Raw genomic sequence first — 17,930 nt, forward strand, 5'->3', positions numbered from 1 at the left:
AAATTCCTTCAAGACGTGGAAAATTTTACCCAAACTTTAGACAGGGGGCCAACTACCCTAGTTCACATTTAACAAGATAAACATGAGGGTGACATGCAAACAAGCTGTGAGTAAGAGATGAGCGACAATGACTCCTAACGGTGAATCACAGAGAAGCATTACTACATTACTAGAAGTTTTGATGAAAAGCAGCAAACTACCACATACTACAAGCACACATGGTCTATTAAGTTGACCTCCTTAATAATGTTTTGTTTTTTTGTCATGGTGAGACAAAAAGAGCTATGTATGCATTTTAGTTATCAGCTGCAGTCCAAATTGTATGACTCTCCAGCACACTCCCACATTAAGGCTGAACGCTGACAGTTGCCTCCTCTTTAAATTAGCCAAAGATCACTTCTGGTCAAAAAACACAAATCACTCCTCCACGAGCACTATTTCACTCACATTTTGTTGTGTTTTTAGAAGCTGATAAAGCACAGGCCTCCAAAACTGATATTAATTTAATTTATTAATTCAATATGACTTGACATGACACTGCCGGATCCTTCTGAAAAAGGTACATTAACCATTTTTAGCATTATGAAGAAAAATACATATCTTTTTTTAAAAATATATATATTTTGGCATGAAGAATGGAATTCAGTAGAGTTTGTAAACGAGGCATACAACACCAGCACAGAGTAAATTCTGGTCTGCCACAATCAGATGTTTTTGTTTTGTGCACTTGCTGCCACGTGTGTCTCATTGTTTATGCTGAGAATACACAGCACGAGGAAGAGCGGTAGATACAGCTCTTTGATGTTGGTGCGTCTTGGTCCACATCCTTTTTCCAGTGCAACTTGTCACTTGGTCTTCCTCTCAACTAAACCCCCTTGATTTGTGGTTAGGGATTCAATCTGTGCACCTCACATCCCCGTTGTCCCACCTTTGATCGCCTCTTTTCTCTCCTGCCATCACAAACTCCATCTAATTGCCTCTTTTACCCCGCAGCCTGCCCCAATCGTCACCACTCGGGATGCCTGGCCTCTCTCTGTAGACTGCCGGGAATCCGTGACATGATAACAAAGCCGCAGTCCTCCAGTGTATAGAACCTGGGTACTTATGGTTCCTACAGGAGAGTGCTCCTTGGGATCTGAGGCACTTCCTGGGGACTGCAGGGAGTAGGCAAAGGGGATATTAGTAGTATCAGAATAGTGTAGGAAATATTCAATAATGTTACAGTGATACAAAATTATAAATGGTATACAATAAGGAATCATTCCACTGGCCAATGTTAAGATCAAATATTAAGCTACTTGCCGTTGTTTACACGTTTTGCAATTGGTCCACCAGATCCCTACAGATGAGTTTGCATGCAATAACAAAATAAAAATGTCAGAAAAGATTTTTTTATTTTTTTTGCAAACAGGTCAACAAATAACCAAGAAAGGAATTGCTTAACTTCTGTGGTAGATGAGTCAAAATGATTCATTAGCCAAAACAACAAAAAGTTGCCTGGGGTTGTTGTTGTCTAAAATGATGTGAGCTTTTTGCCATAGAATTATATACACTCAGCAGCTGTGGAGTTGTATGTTTGTCCGTGTTTACACAACAGAAGTGTTGCTTTTTCCTTTGTTCCTAAACATGGCTGTAAGTGTCAAGAGAGTAAAGATCATAACACAGAGGAGGTGTTGTTTTAATAGTTATACGACATACGCAACAGTGTGAACTTGAATACATATGTTTCCATAGTTTGACATGCTCCTGTTAATGGTTAACTTTGCCACCACTTTAGTGCACATCTGGATACGTCGAGTGTGACTAAACACTTACGGTACACTGATGCTGTATTAACCTTCTTACAGTCAGTCTATTTTTGCTGCTTTGAGAGTGAGGCAAAGGAGAGTGCTGTGATCCCTAATGATTGTTCTGAGTGTACGATACAAATTCCTACAAGGTGGAGATAAGTACAGAGCCACCACGCCCCCAGCCCCTCCACATCCTCTGCTCTTTCTTTCTCTTGTCCTCCTACACATCCCGGCCCTTTCATGTGCAAAGCAGATGGAGTCAATTGACATGCTAATGAGAGCAGTGCGGCTTCACAGCGGTCCTGCAGCCACATCTCCACCACACACAAACACAAGTATGCACACGTGTGGACAGTGCAGAGTAGACATGCGCTACAAGGGTCCCAAAAACACCAACGAATTACCATTGCATACGGAGTCTCAAGTTATGGAAAATTCTGAGTATAAATATAAATTGATCTCTATTTAAAACAATTTAAAAGGAGGATTGCAACATTATGTATCAAGTAAAATCATATTACTTGATAAATAATAAAGTACAATATCAACAATATCATAATAGACTAGTATTTACCAATCAAACTCTAGAAGTAGCTCCATACATTTAATATTCAAGGTTCAAAGGTTAATTTAAAACATTAGGAGGTCAGACTAAAAAGCACTGCTGTGATAATATGTGAGTTCATAATGTGTTTCTGTTGTGCATATGCGGGCTTTGTGTGTGTTGAAGCATGTGTGTTCATATTGACTCCAAGAAAATGGGAATTAGCACATCTAGAAGAACACATCGAAAAAAACTATAACCTGTCACAATCCTGTCATATATATATATATATATATATATATATATATATATATATATATATATATATATATATATATATATATCTGAAGTAAACATAAGCTTCTCTGCCTCCTCTTTTTTTAAGCATCAGTCTTACTCGTGTTGTTGGTCGGTGAGTGCACTTGAGGCCACATTAACAGGTGACATTTACGACGGTATGAGTGTGTGAGAGTGGCAGGGCCAGTGTGAGTGATATACAGTGCCCTATCAGAAGACAGGAGTCAACTGCTCCCACTACTCCCCACCCTAAAGGGCACGCTTTACAGCCAGCTCCTGATATATGCTCAGGCAAGCAGCAACTTTTATTTAGGAGCCCCTTGTTGAACCATGTCTCCTCTGGCTCACTATTTATGGACTTATTAAAAGAATGGTTGGGTCCTACCTGCTGGTTAGTAACATCTTATTGGAAATGTAATGAACTACATTTAGTTTAGCTATGTGTGTCTTGTGGTTGTTTCACAATGTTTGTTGTTTTTTTTATTTTATTTTATTTTTATAGTGACTGGGATTATCCAAGAGATCAAGTGGATATTTAATGTTAGTGGTATTTCAGGATATTGTTTGCATTGACTACATCAATTTTGTTCAAATGTGGGGCCAAATAACTTTCAAGTGGCTATTTTAACTCTTTAATTTTTTTTTTACAGTGTTCTTTCTTTGATGAGTAAAAATATCATAAAGGAAATTGAATGACCCCTGGTCAGTTCCTAGCTGTGTGTGTGTCTGTGCGTGTGTGTGTGTGTGTGTGCGTGCGTGCGTGCGTGTGTGCATGTGTGTGTTGAAGCTTTGTGACTGGATGATCCAGATGAGAATACAGCCAGGCGTAGGTGGAGAGTGGAGCTGTTAATTTATGGCTAACACTTAGACACTGGATCAATTGCCAGTAAATGTCTATAGGCTCAGGGCAGAGAAAGGCACTAAAGTAAGGACGGCTTTGGATATTAAAAATACTTTTAAGAATCTCATTTATCAAACACATGCAGTTTTCAATAACGCGCATGTTTGTTACGTTTATTAACGCTGCAGAACTTGCAGGAAACTAATTGTACTAAAATTATTGTACTGTCTTGTATTGGGAAAGTTAATTTATCAAAATATAGCTTTGATGTTCAAACATAGGTTTCAAAGTTAAAAAGAATTGCTTTATATATTTTACTTTATTTTGCAATTTTGCCAATATTATATTTACAGTCTGTCACTATCATAACAAGACTTAGAGGCAACCAGAACTTTATAAACAGTTATTAACAGTTTCTAAACAGATTTTCACAGGCCTCAAACACAGATAAACCACGGACATCAGCAGTAACTTACCCTGGAACATTTTAGCTTTGTAAATGTGAAATATATTATTAATCAAGTATTGAAATATTTAAACAAATGTATATTATTATTAAGTGCTTTGTCAGGGACACAGATGAAGTATGCACCTGGATTTGTAGTAATCTCCTACTTTGTGTCAATGAAGGGAAGTAGTATTGTTGTGTTGATTTGTAAAGTCGAAGGAATGGGGTGAGATATCAGTTTATTTTATTTATAAATGAATCAAATCACAGTGATGTTATTATAACCTGAGACTGGACCTTCTTCTCCTAGAGGGCACACATTTTCAAGTAACTCCAGAGTATTGCCAGAATTAAGCCTTTTTTGTTCTTGCTACATGTTAAATAGCTGAATATGCGGTAATATATCAAAATGCAACCAGCACCGCACTAAATTAATACAAAGAAAATACCATTGTAGTTTTACATCAGCTTTTCTGAGCTGGATGAAGTATCTCATATAGTCGTCACTTGTAAAATACAGTTCACTTCTCGCATTGTGACCACTTCTTCCAGTCGGCACATTTTCCCAGAGCTGAATAAGCTGCTCCACATATGCCTGGGAAAGCGCTTTTTTTGCCCTCTCTTGGGCTCTGTGATAAGTCAGGGCCATTCCAAATCATACAAACTGGAGATTGCAAGTGCGCCAGAGCATGATTGTAGATGTGTGTTCAAATGTACAGTGGTGTTTATGTACGTCCCAATGGGGTGGTTCTCTGTTTGGACTGTATCAGGTGTACAGGCTGTAATGGAAAAAAAAAATGGGACAAAAAGAGACTGAAACTATTTCTGAATAATAAAGAACAAGCTGTCTGTTTTCAGAGCCCAAGGACCCAGCCCTTATAATAAATAATCTTTCGAAGTATTAGTCTGACTTATCTGACTAATCCACTTTCTTGTAAACCATCATGCAATAATCCAAAGTAGACTCAGGCTGTGAAATAGGAAAAATGTTAAAGTGAAAAGTGAGAGCAGTGGTGGAAGGTCAAAAAGTACAAATACTAAAAAAGGACCCCAGGAAGACTAGCTGGCCTTTGGGTACAGCTAATGGGGATCTTAATATATATACAAATAAACAAAATTTTGAGAGAAACTAGTGAAAATGCAATTACTACCACAAAGGATTGAATTGGCCAAGAGAGCATGAAGTGATGTTTAAAACCCATTTTTAATTGGAATTTGTCTCCATCACTCATAGAAAGAGAGATAAATATGGGACAGTGCTTTACACCATCAGACTTGTACGTATAAGTATATGTACAATTAGTACATTGTTCACTATGTAAAGGTACACTAGACCTGATAATGCATCAGCACGGTTGTACCAGCTCTAAACGTAAAGGGAATGCTGATTTTATTCATTTTATTTTATGTAAATAATTGTATTCTTGTGATGGTTGTAACTTTATGAGCTTGGTTGAGTTTCAAAAACTGGACTGAACATCTCAAACAGCTTGTCATACCCTCCAGCCAACCTCTGACCTAGGCCTTTAGGGGTCATGAGTCTTAGTAGATACTTAAACCTTTCTGCAGGATTTTGACCTGTCCTTCCTGCCTGCTACAACATTTCCCCCAGCATCACCTTACCCTCCCTCCTGCACACCACCACCACACAGCCTACCAATAATCCCCAGCCAATCAATAGTAACTGTTCTCTCGATAATTCATAACATTAACATACACTCAATGGGCCAGCAGATGGATGGGGAAGACATAGGAGGGCCATCATTCCATTATCGATCCCCCTGAGAAGGAGTCGATAGGCGGGAGGTGATGGAGTTATGGCCCCTTGCCTTCATGCTGGTGGAGTCACAACCAGGACCAAGCTCAAACAAACAGACAAGTGCCCACTCTATGTAAGAGCCAAATCACAGAGAAACCAATGAGACCACTGCCAATAAACAAGGGCTGCACACATCATATAGCAAAAACAATCAGATTATATTGCCAAACACACAATTCCATACACAGTAGCAAGAAACTACATATATCAGTCACAGTAACACTAAAAGAACTCCAAATTTAAATGTGAAATTTAGTCATGATTTTTTTCTTTCTTTTCTTTAAATCTATATCTTTTTTATGTCTAATTTTGCATTGGCTCTTGGTTTAGTTTTGTTAAGTTTTTATTTTCCACACAATTTGACTACAAACTTTTTAGTTGAGGGTCCATCACCTGCTTGTTTCTATGGACATTGCTCTGCCTGGAATGTTCCACAGTATGACATTATACAACTCTACCTTCCATTTATTAGACTATGGGTGTGTTTATAGCTCAAAAATACCCAGAAAAACAGGACAGGTCTTATTTGGTCTCCATGAAGATAGAAAGGTTTAACACCATACTGTGAAACATTCCAGGCAAAGCAATAACATCTCCACAGAGAAAATTATTTGACCGATATGCTACCAGAAAATTGACACAATGCACCTTTAAATAAGACAGATGTGTACATTTTTCTCATTGTGTCAGAAGCTTTAATTATACCTCAAAGCAGGTTTTCTGTCATCACTGCTATCACCTAACTCTCCACATGCTGCCGTTCTCACTGTGGCCCCTGTGCTTCAAACTGGAGCTCCACAGGGCCCTTGTCCCCTTAGATTTCCTCGACTTTGCCTCCAACATTGTATTCCCCTAATGCTCTGGACTCACTTCACTCCTGCACAACATACTCCTCTGTGCATGCATCTTTTTTTCTCTACAGGCAGTATGACAAAAGTTTCAAGTCAGAAATATACCATAGTTTCTCACCTGATTCAGAGTAAAGATATACAGTAAGATAATATAAGAATCTAGCAGAAAATGTATTGTTACCTAAGTAAATATTCATTTTTTTATGGATCATCTGTCCATAAAAACATTTAAAAGCACTTTATATTTGATGTATTTTAATTTATTTTAGCTCTATTTTTAACTTTTGTATCTATGTGGTTTTCTTGGATATGGCTGTGATGTGCAACAGGTAATTTTGTTTGTTAATATCATGTTCTTGTGAAAGGACAAACATAATCTGAAGCTACTGCAAAGAACTAAAAGTGTTTATTTACAGTAATTTTTTTCCACCTTGATTAAATGACCAAAGTTCTGATTTAGATTAGCTAGCCAAAGAAACAAATGGCCGCCCTATCAAAACTAACATGGTTATTTATGTTGGAAAAGGAGAGAAAAAAGTATTACAGATTTCTGCAGAATAAATGAACAATCATTGTTAATCAGAGGTAAGAAAAGTTTGATTTTGTTCTTAAAAGTAGATGACCAGTGTACTTGGTCATTTATCATCCATCACTGAAATAAACACACCTGATTGCACTTCTTTGTTTGGCCTGAAACATGGGGGAGGCAGAAGTGAGCAATAGCCTCAGAAAAACCTAAAAGAATGTGTATGTGTTTGAGCTGACAGTTGCATGAAATAGACAAATAGGGAATCACAACATGACAATATCACAAAAAGAGATCGTCATAGAGATGGGATCACAATTCGATTTTTATCACAATATAGCCCTGCCCTCTCCACGATCGTGTCCACTGTCTTCTGTGTGTCTGATTGGTCTAATTATGTAACACACAATAAATTTAGTTTTTAGAATGTATACAACTCTTAGTCCCCAAATAAATGTAGAAGGTTGAATAGAAGTGGCACTCCTGACATAATTCAATCAGGTGCTACAAAGCCCATTAAGAAAAAGGTTAGTTGGGAGTCAGGGCTGGGTATTGCCAAGAACATTGCAATACGATGAATTGTGCCCATGATACAGTATGCATGCCGATGCATACGAATCCTTCAACACTTCACTCTATTCTAAAAAAAAAGATTACTATTTCTATTGTCCTGATAAAAATGCAATGAAAATGTTTTGTACATTTGTTTGTGATATGCCTTATATAATTTAGTTTAATGCAAATGATTGACATAAAAGCATTTTTGAGACATACTAAGCATAAATCCAATCCTGAGTTACAATCTATTCTGCAGGAGGTGAGCGTTTGACCCAAAGTGCGAGTGCCAGCTCTTTTATTTGAGTCAGACAAACAGTTCAGCCAGGAGTCTCTCCAATCGCCTCTGTTTCCTTCTCCCATGTGAGACATAAAGCACCCTTCACCCACTGCCTCCAGCTCCTCATCCTCGCTTTCACAGCTCTCCCAAAGCCCCACGAGGGCCCTACACGCAGACCCCTGAAATATAGACTGGAGTAATGGCCCACTAAATTAACTCCTTGTAAGCGTGGTTTAGGAATAGCTGTAATTAGCATATAATAGGTGTAAGAGAGGAGGTAAGGGCCAGGTCTGCCCTGAGGGCCAAGGAGCTGTGGCTGGGTCTCTTCAACATCTGCATGTGTAATAGCGCTGCAAAGTTCAGCCTTATAAACATGTCAGAGAGACGTGTGATTAAACGACACAGCCATTAGATAATGAATCGTGTACCTGTGGGCTGCCTATCACTCCTGCTTCAGCCCAGCTCAGCGCCAGCCATGCACTCTGTCAGAACACACACACTCACACCCCTTTAGTTTTCCTACTCCCTAAATCCATGTTCAGGAAGGTGGAAGAGGGGAAAGATAGAACAGAGGAGAGCACAGGCCCTGCACAGAGCAGGGCCCTGACTGATGTAGTTCCAATAATTGCAAGGCTCTGCTTCCTCATCCAAGTGCCTTTTACTTATTTAAACTGTTTGCTTTAAGCGTCACTGAAGCCAATTAGGAGAAGCATAATTTAGTGGGGCAGTGAATGAAGGGAGTGTAGAAAGAGGAGAGGAGGAGAGGGGACTCTGGTTCCAACATCATCATGAAGGCCTGTACACTCCGGCATTGAAAATACCACAATAATTTGAACTTATATCATCATTACTTTTTTGACCGATTATCTTCCACAAAATACTCCACAAAAATGTTTTTGTTGTGTTGCTGCTATCAAGTTATCGTTGAAATGTCCGAGCAATAAAATACTACATAATCTCTTACTTCTGTTTGTCGGATATACACCCCTGGACAATGTAGAAAGTAGTAAGAAAAAAACACTGTATGAGAGGGTGTGTCCAAACTTACAACTGGCCATGCATGTTTAAACAGCACCAATCAAAAGTTTGAACCTGCTGTCTTATTCAATGCTTTGTTGTATTTTTCTTACTAAAGAAAAAAAAAAAAAAAAATATATAATATATATATATATATATATATATATATATATATATATATATATATATTTTTTTTTTTTTTTTTTTTTTTTTTTTTTTTTTTGACAAAGCAAAGGGTGGGTAATTTGAGGAATAAAATATGCTACGGGAAAATAACTGTTGGCAAATACTTAATAATAATTACATAAAACATAATTACAGACATTCCACATCTGTGAAACAAATTGACCGTTCAATCAGTGAGTCTTGGCAACTTGTTAGGTACAGTGGGAGACTGCAGTACAGAACCTGGACATCCAATAACCAGATACTAATGAGGAAAGCCCTGTTGGGGAGTCAGCCACCACAGCCTGTTCAGTTTGATGGGGAAAGTCAAGCAAAAAGGAAAAACAACACAATATTATGAAAGCAAGCTCACACATGGCCAGGAGTCGAAAGCTTCTGATGAATACAGCACATTAGAAGACTTTAATTTCCTGAGGTGTATGAGCAGACTAATGGCCTTATTGATATTTATGGTGCAATGTAAAAGGTCCAGTACAGTTTACTACAAACTGGTATTGGTAACAATGGGAAAGTTACGAGGAATTGTAGAAGAGCAGGGTCTAGACTAGACTATACTAAGTTTCATTGTGTATGCACTACAAGTTCTTACACTGAGAGACTACAATGCACCTAAAACAGTGAAGCACTGCATTACTCCAACATCCACTTGTCATGTCTCCATCTCACATTTATTTCAATTCAGTTTAGGATTAATGCAAATTAAAACAGCCAGAACAATGTCCATACCTTCACCCATTCTAAGAGGCATTTAATAAATGTGATTGCAAATGGAACTTGTCACTTGCACTAGGGAGAGCAGGTCAGTCAATACCTCAGCTGGCAGGTGCCTGGGGTCACATATAAGTCAGCCAGTGATGGATATGTATCCAATAATTGATGTAGGGCAGCAGTTATTGTCAGTTTGGCTCCTGCCTCTATTGCTTATTAAAAGCTGTTGGCCTTAAGTACCAGCCAGCCAATTACTGAGGAAACGAGGAGGCTGTTTAGCCCAGACCTTAAGGCCCTATTGTTTTAGTGCACTTGATGTGTTCCTTTTTGTGTGGGTCTGATCCGAAATCCCTGAACTTCTGGGATTTTTCACAAAAGCCTGCTTCATTGTTCTGCTTAAGTGTTTTCCTCAAATGTGCATTTACAGTAATCCAGAGACATTAATCAAAGTGTAAACTGTGGTCTCACATCAGGTCAAAGCACAAGTTACTGTCCTGTCTATTGTTGCTGCTGACCTCTCTGGAGAAGACAGACTCTGAGAATAGCACTAGGGAGATTCATGTTGACCCACTCACCCTGCAATACTTTGTTAAGGTACAGTGGGTACAAACCATTTCCCTAGTCAAAGTTCACCCAGACGCAAGATGATACAAATGATTGCACAATTATAAATAAAATATGTATATGGAAAAAAAAAAAAAAAAAAGGAAAAATACAAATAATAAGCGTGCAAAGCATATTCATATTTCAAGGCCATATATATATATATATATATATATATATATATATATACATATACATACACACACAACACATTATTACATAACACATTTTTGACACACTTGCAGTCAGTAAGTGTACATCTGGTATTAGAGCACCTAATGTGCAGGTTACGATAGCAGAGAATTGTCCTAACACAATTTCCTCAGTCTTTATGAGGAGAACCAAAACCTAGAATGCTCAAATAATAAGTCTTTCTGCTGCAGGCCTTAACTCTAGCACTGTGGGGAGACAGACGAGAGGGAGAAGTTTGGATGTGACCGTGGCATGTTGTAATTGTAAAAACTCAGAAAGAGCTGGAGAAGCAAAAATCTGACATGTGCCACAGCGTTTCAATTCTGATCAAAGGGTCCACCAGAGCCATGCCTGATAACCCAATCAATTCACTTCTTTTGTTTTTCGCTGAATGATGCACGTTTAACGCTAACCTCCAGGCTAAGAGTGAAGGAAAAAACAGTGGTTGGGTAAGATTGTACAGTATGTGGTGGGGGAGAAGAAACAATAATCTTGTGCATTTAAAATCAAGAAAAGAAAATCCGGATAATCCCGTAGGTATTTAAAAGTGGCTTTGGACAGGCAACTTTGAGCCAATCTGAATATGAAGTATTTTAGGTTAGAACTGAAGAAAGAATAGATTTAACCACTACTCTTACAGAGCATCATGTAAGTGTAAATGTTTGCTTGCCATTTAGAGACAGTAGGATGAAGCAAACAATATTTGCAGATTGTTTAAAGGAGTTAAAGGCAAGAAGGCATCCAGATTTGAAACATTTCAACACTAAATCATATTTAGCAAGCATGATTTTGCACAACACAAAACTAGCAATGTAAATGTTTTAGCTAAATTTACATTATATTTATTGTTTATCCCATGTGTTTTTGTTTACAATTTTACATCTGTAAGTGCTGAATTTCATCAGACAATAATGCAGTGTGACAGGTCACCAGGGACTATTTTACCAACAGCAGGGAGTGACCTGAACTTGTGCTCAGAGACAGTCAACATGGAGCACCTGTGTGAAGCAGCCTGTTTTGACAGATAGGATTAGAAGATGCAAATGTGCTCTAAGGGCCCCTGACCATCAATGGAGAGTGACAAGTACAACACTGGAAAAAGAAGCGTGTAAATCCGAGATGTAGTGCTCCCTCTGAATGTATTACTTACAGCAAAAATGACATTTCTACACATTGCTGAAATATGTAAAGAAAGTGTGATTATTAATAATATGATATGTTTAATATATAGGCTTAAAAGATTATTACATTTATTGACATGAACATGTTTTCATGGCACTACAACAGATTCATTTGTCCAGCGACATTTTATTTTTTTTCTTGTGTAAACGACCCCTGAGTCGATGCACAGAGGGAAGTTTTTGTTAGCCATTTTTGGCAGCCAGGCCTAAGAGTGGAAGAGGAACATCTGTGATAAATATCACATTGAGGCAAATGAGCTCTGGCACAGCAGAGGGCCCATGACAAACTTCCCACATCTGCGAATACGAGATGGATTCAGAGCCAGTCAATCAGACACTGGCACACACACTTACACACCTCTGCTAATGTGACGTTCACACAATGTCAGAGCAACAAAACAACAACTGACAATATATGAATGTTTTAGACGGTTATTTCAGTTCTTACTTTTTTCTCCTGGACACTTTATTTTTACCATCTGAAGCCAAAGCTGTTAAGTGTCCAAAAGTGTAGTGTATAGGATATGGTAAAAGGCTTAAGATGCATATAATTGTTTGATTTATTCTTGCAAAAAAGACCATTTTTATCCAGCATTCTTCCAAACCTTATCCCCTTTTCCTATAATCTCGATAAGCTTCTGACCTTTTAAATATCTATTCTTTTAGAGACACTATTATTTTTCCTCCAAATCTAAATTTTATATAGTAGGATCTTCAGTATGTGTGATGGGATGATGGGAAACAATCATCACTGGAAATTAACTACTAGTGCAGTTCCATACTCAATCTTGGTATCAAATAATGACAACAAAGAAAATTAGTCTAATTGTAAATGAATGGCAAGAAGAAACATTATCATTGGGATCACTGCACTGTGTCTTAACTACAATAAAAATATATAAAATGATAAATTATGCATGAACAGAAGAAAATGAAATGATGCATATTTGGTGTATTGGCCCCCAAGGCAGCGTTCATATAATCATTGGAGAGGAGCGATTTCACAGTAGTAGTTGATAGCACTCATTCAGACTTATTGACCAGTAAAGGGCCCCAAAGAGACTACAGTCCCTTTATAGACTGACCCTGTGCTTTGTGCCATACACGGGCCAAGGGCTAGTGAGGGCCAGCGGGGGGCATTAACCCTGCCACAGGTCATAGCCCCCCACCCCTGTCCATCCTAGCATACAGGATCCAACTCGCAAACCCAAGCTTCACTCAATACCCTTTTAATTGCATTGGGATGGTTTGCGACCTATCGATTAATACGTGTATTTATGTGGTCCGAGACCCGGAGGCTACATTGTATTTCTGTGTGGCATATTCATTTATTTACCTATCTGTCCCACCCCTCATGCATCATCCATATATCTATCCATCTCTCCGCAGAGGGCACTTCAATTCAAGGGCTCCCATAATTACTGCAGCCCTATAATTGAGTGCTTTGATTTAGGATTTTTCTGTTCACTCGCCCACCGCCACTGCCATCACTCCGCTCTCTGTGCCTCCTGCAATGAAAGACACAGGGATGAGATATGGAAATAGAAAAATGGGCGATGGGGAGTAGTAGATAGCCCACCTCTTTATACACACACATAGAAAGACACTGGTGCTTATCACAATCTACTGTTTCTGTCATCTGCGAGGGGAGGGGCACGAGCTGATAATTACTGAGGGAGATTCATGCAAATCGATGCCAAATTAAAGCATTATAAAGCCTTTTATCAGCTTTTCTTTTCCAAATTGAAGGCGATAAAAACCCATTTGAGAGGCGGGAGAAATGGCCCTGGTCCCTTCATTAAAAAAGAGAAAATTGTAATTACGTTAACACCAATTGAATCCAAAACCTCTTTTACTTAACTCACTTACTTATTCATAATTAATTAATTTCGCTCAAATGTGGGTGAGAAGAACAATAGCTTTCACTCCCTTTCTCTGTATTTTAGAATGTGAATCAGAGCCAGTGCAGGGTATATTTTTGAATATTATGACACTGGCTCATTTCCATAGATGGTCCCTCAGTAGGATCTTGTTTCCTTAGTGAATCCCTATATGCGCCTCCGGGCTGCAATAAAAAAGTCTGTTTTAGTAACAAAGGTGGGTGGGCAAGGACGGGACGGTGCATCTGGAGCTCTATGGGGCCTGTAGAGACAGAGAAAGAGAGCAGAAATAAGACAGGGACAACCGAACACGAGGAGAAATAACCTTGGCCATTCAGACTTCCTTATAAGAGATTTTCCATTGACAAAGTCAGTAAGTTTTTAAAACAAGGAGTTCCCTGCATGTACGTCACAGCCAGTCCAATCCTTAAGTCCAAGGCTACAGAGAAAGAAGCTGTTTATAAAACTGTGTTAAGGTTACAAATAGTGGTGTTCATACTTCTGGTGGTGTAAAATTCACATCCTGATTAAGTTTGGGAAGGTCCTGTTTATGCATTATTTTAGCCTGGCACCCAGACTGCATACACATAGGATTTACAGTCTGGTCACCAATTTCACTCCATCTCAGGCCAAACTGAGAACTGTGAAATCAGGTTTGTTTATTTCCCTGACTTCAAGCGAAGTTGGGAAAGGGTCCCAGCGCAGCAAATTCTCAAATCACAGCACAATAAAAAGCCAATTATTTAATGAGAGAACCAAAAGAAAAAAAGGGGTAAAAATGAACCACCTGATATTTGGTCTCATTTTGAGTGGTTACTACCCCCAGCCAGGAGTCACTGTGCAGCTAATCCAGGCTAATGTGCTGTTGACAACAACCCAATTACACTGCAGCCCTGCTGAGAAACGAGAGAGGAGGTAAAGGAGGAGGGACTTCGGGAAAGCCGAAGCAGTTAAGATCCTCTCAGTGTATACAATAGATTAGATGAGACAACTATTTGTGTACCAATAAATGTTTAAAATGAAATACACACTGATGAAAATATGGACCATTTGCCTGTGTTTGCATGTATCCAGTTCAGTGGTGTGGCATGAGCTAACAGAAGCATGCTGGGCCCAGAGACACAGAGACAGGATCGGTGAGGCAGTGCTGAACGGCAGGGAACCTCATTACACCCAGCAGGGGCTACACTTGCCTCGTCACTTCTGAGTAGTACTGGGAACCACTATAACTGCTCACTACACAATACAACTCGAATGACCAGTTCATTCAAAAGGACAAAAGTCAGTTTTGCATGAACTGAACTTAATTGGATCTTGGTGATGTATATTTGGCAAATCCATAGTTATAATTTAAAGGTTCTATATTACACAAAATTGACTCTTATGAACTTCAAGTCATGTTATAATGCTGTTACAGACCAGGAATTGTGTTTTGTTTCATTCACACATGCTTGAGTAATCCTGTTTTATTAGTCTGTCTACATCTCCAAAGCTCAAGCAAAGTAGAGATTTTCAATTCCAGGAGTGAAATCATCCAAATGATTCAGGTGAAGGTGTACGGAGTTTAAAAACACAGTGGGGAACTCCCTGTATTACCACATGACATCACAAAGAGTGTTTTCCCTTTGAGAGAAGAACTTAATATGCCAGGTTTGTGTGTTAAACAGGCGTGTACAAAACAAAACACAACTCTAGGTCTGTTTTTGATGAGGAAACAACATTATAACATATATCAAAAAATAATATGGGCCCTTAGCAACACATTTACAGAATTTACTAAGATTAACTGATTATTATTTGTGTGCTTTGTAGTCTTTGGACAAACTGTACACACATGGGGAAAACTTAAGCACATTAAAACAGATACGCTTGTTTATGTTCACACTCGCAGAAAGTCCATACAAAGCTCATCAAGCGAGAGGCCAGCAGCTCCTCAGGGCCACAAATCCAGAAATATAAATCAGGACTGACAGGAAAACGAGCTTTGTGGAAAAGGAGGGAATGAACAGAGCAGGAGAAGGGTGTGAGTGGGACAGGGCAATGGGCAAGGAGTTTAAAAAAGACTGTGAGCAAAACAGTAAAGGAATAAGATCGCGGTTGGGTGAGAAGGAAAGATGAAGCGGTAAAACAAAGGCGGGAGCAAAGGAGGAGGAGGATCGGTGAAAGTGAAAGAATTAAATAAAAATGCAATAAAGCGGCGAGTGCAAAATCAATCTGCTTAGGCTTTTGTTTAATAAAAATTCATGAAGGGGCCGGTGGTCGAGGGGAGAGCTCATGAGAAATATTGTGGGGGATGCCAGACTGAGATGGGAAGGGGCAAGGGGATGGGGGGCTGCTGTCGTGGGTGGTAGTGTCTCTGTTGACCATGTTTTCTGTGTGTTTGTGTTTTAGCTGTTCATCTCGCTGTTTGTTTTGACATGGGAGTGAGTTACGGAGAAGACGAGGCGCAGTATAGGGACAAACTAAGGGTCTTCATAATAACAGCCAGGGAAAGGCAGAGGCAGAAAATGGGCAGTAAGTCATGCTGCCTGCCCTGCGTGTCTTTGTCTGTCTGCTGCTTTCACATCAAGGCCCCAATGTGTGAGGTATAGCAGGGTTATACCAATGAACGGTAAATCCTTACAGAAGGCAGACGTGTCCAGGTTGGTCAGTAGTTTATGTGCTATACAGAATGGAGATGCCTGTTCACTGTGGTAAATATCTATTTAAAAAGGCCAGGGGAAGCCAAAGTAGTGCATTAGACTAAAAGAGAAAAAAAAAAAAGGTTTCAGAGTACAATTTAGACCCCCAAATCTTTACCAATTCAGGGACTTATATAATATTTGACAGTGATCTTTCTGACTAGGGGTGTGCAAAAATATTGAAATATCAATATATCATATGGTTTAATGTGATGATACAATATCGATACCTTGGGCTGCTGTATCGATATATCACAATGAGTATTTTCTGGTATATTTTACTAAATTATTTGGTTACAGCGCTACAGTTTTGCTGCTTATTTAGTGGAACGAAACTCGTTTATGCAACACATTTGACATTTTCTCTGTTCTGAGGATTATAATGTTCGTGTTTCATATGAACTTTGCACAAGAAGTGGCTTAACAAAAACTTTTAGTATCACAGCTGTGATTTGGCCTTTATTTTTTATTGAGCCATGTCAAATCAGTTAGAAATATATTGTATTGAATCATATCGAATTATAAGCTCACTGTATCAAGATATGTATTGTATCGTGGCCTATGTATTGATGTATCTATCGTATCAGCAACTTCTGCATGATACCCAGCCCTATTTCTGACATGTATTTCACTACAATTTAATTATACAAAATATACAAAATTTACTTTTTAATGCTTTTAGCCATGTTGTAATTGTTTCCCTTCTCATAAAAATTTAGAGTTATATTAGAGTAATGTATTCAAGACACTCTGTACTTACCATGTTCTTACATTTATTTTCTTAAATCTGTGATACGCATAGGATATGGCAGTGTCACATTTTGGCACAAACTTTTAAAAAGCTGTTTTTATGCAGCTATCCATAGGAGGTTCTGACAGCATAGTCCAGCAGAACGGCACTTGTTGTGATGACATTTACAGCAATATCAGCTCCCATTTCCAGCAATATCAGCTCTGCAATTTAAAATATAACAATGATCCACGGATGTCAGATTATAACTATATCACTGGCAAATATAGCTTAAGTAAATGCTACCTGTCTGATTTTTGAATCCCAATTTACAAAGAAAATCTCTGCTATTCTACATGTGTTATGTAACCGCTTGTAATAACAAATTGTGCAAAAGGTCAAACAGGGAGAATTCCTCTGCCAAGTTCTGGAAACAGGAACCAGCTGCAGGGAAGCTCAAGATCATCTCATCCTCTAAAATCTATTACCCACAAATATGACACAGTTGTATTTCCATGTGTTTTGTGAATAGAACATTTACTCCCTTTATCTTAAACATAACATAACTGATCTTGTGGTAAATCTTACATCTGAGGAGCTGGCAGGTCTTGAAAGCAGGTCATATGGATCAGGAAAAGCATTGCATTGAATTGAATTACAACAGTATTAGCATCAAGACTATTTGAGTTTGAACTCTTAATGATGGTCTACTTTCTCCTACTATTTTGTACTGAAACACATTATAATAAAGCAGGTTTCAATAACATAAGAACATATGATGACATAGAGGGAAGGTTTGTT

Source organism: Boleophthalmus pectinirostris, unplaced genomic scaffold, assembly GCF_026225935.1.
Source record: "Boleophthalmus pectinirostris isolate CB_2022bp ecotype Guang Dong unplaced genomic scaffold, ASM2622593v1 HiC_scaffold_8, whole genome shotgun sequence".
Taxonomy (NCBI): domain Eukaryota; kingdom Metazoa; phylum Chordata; class Actinopteri; order Gobiiformes; family Gobiidae; genus Boleophthalmus; species Boleophthalmus pectinirostris.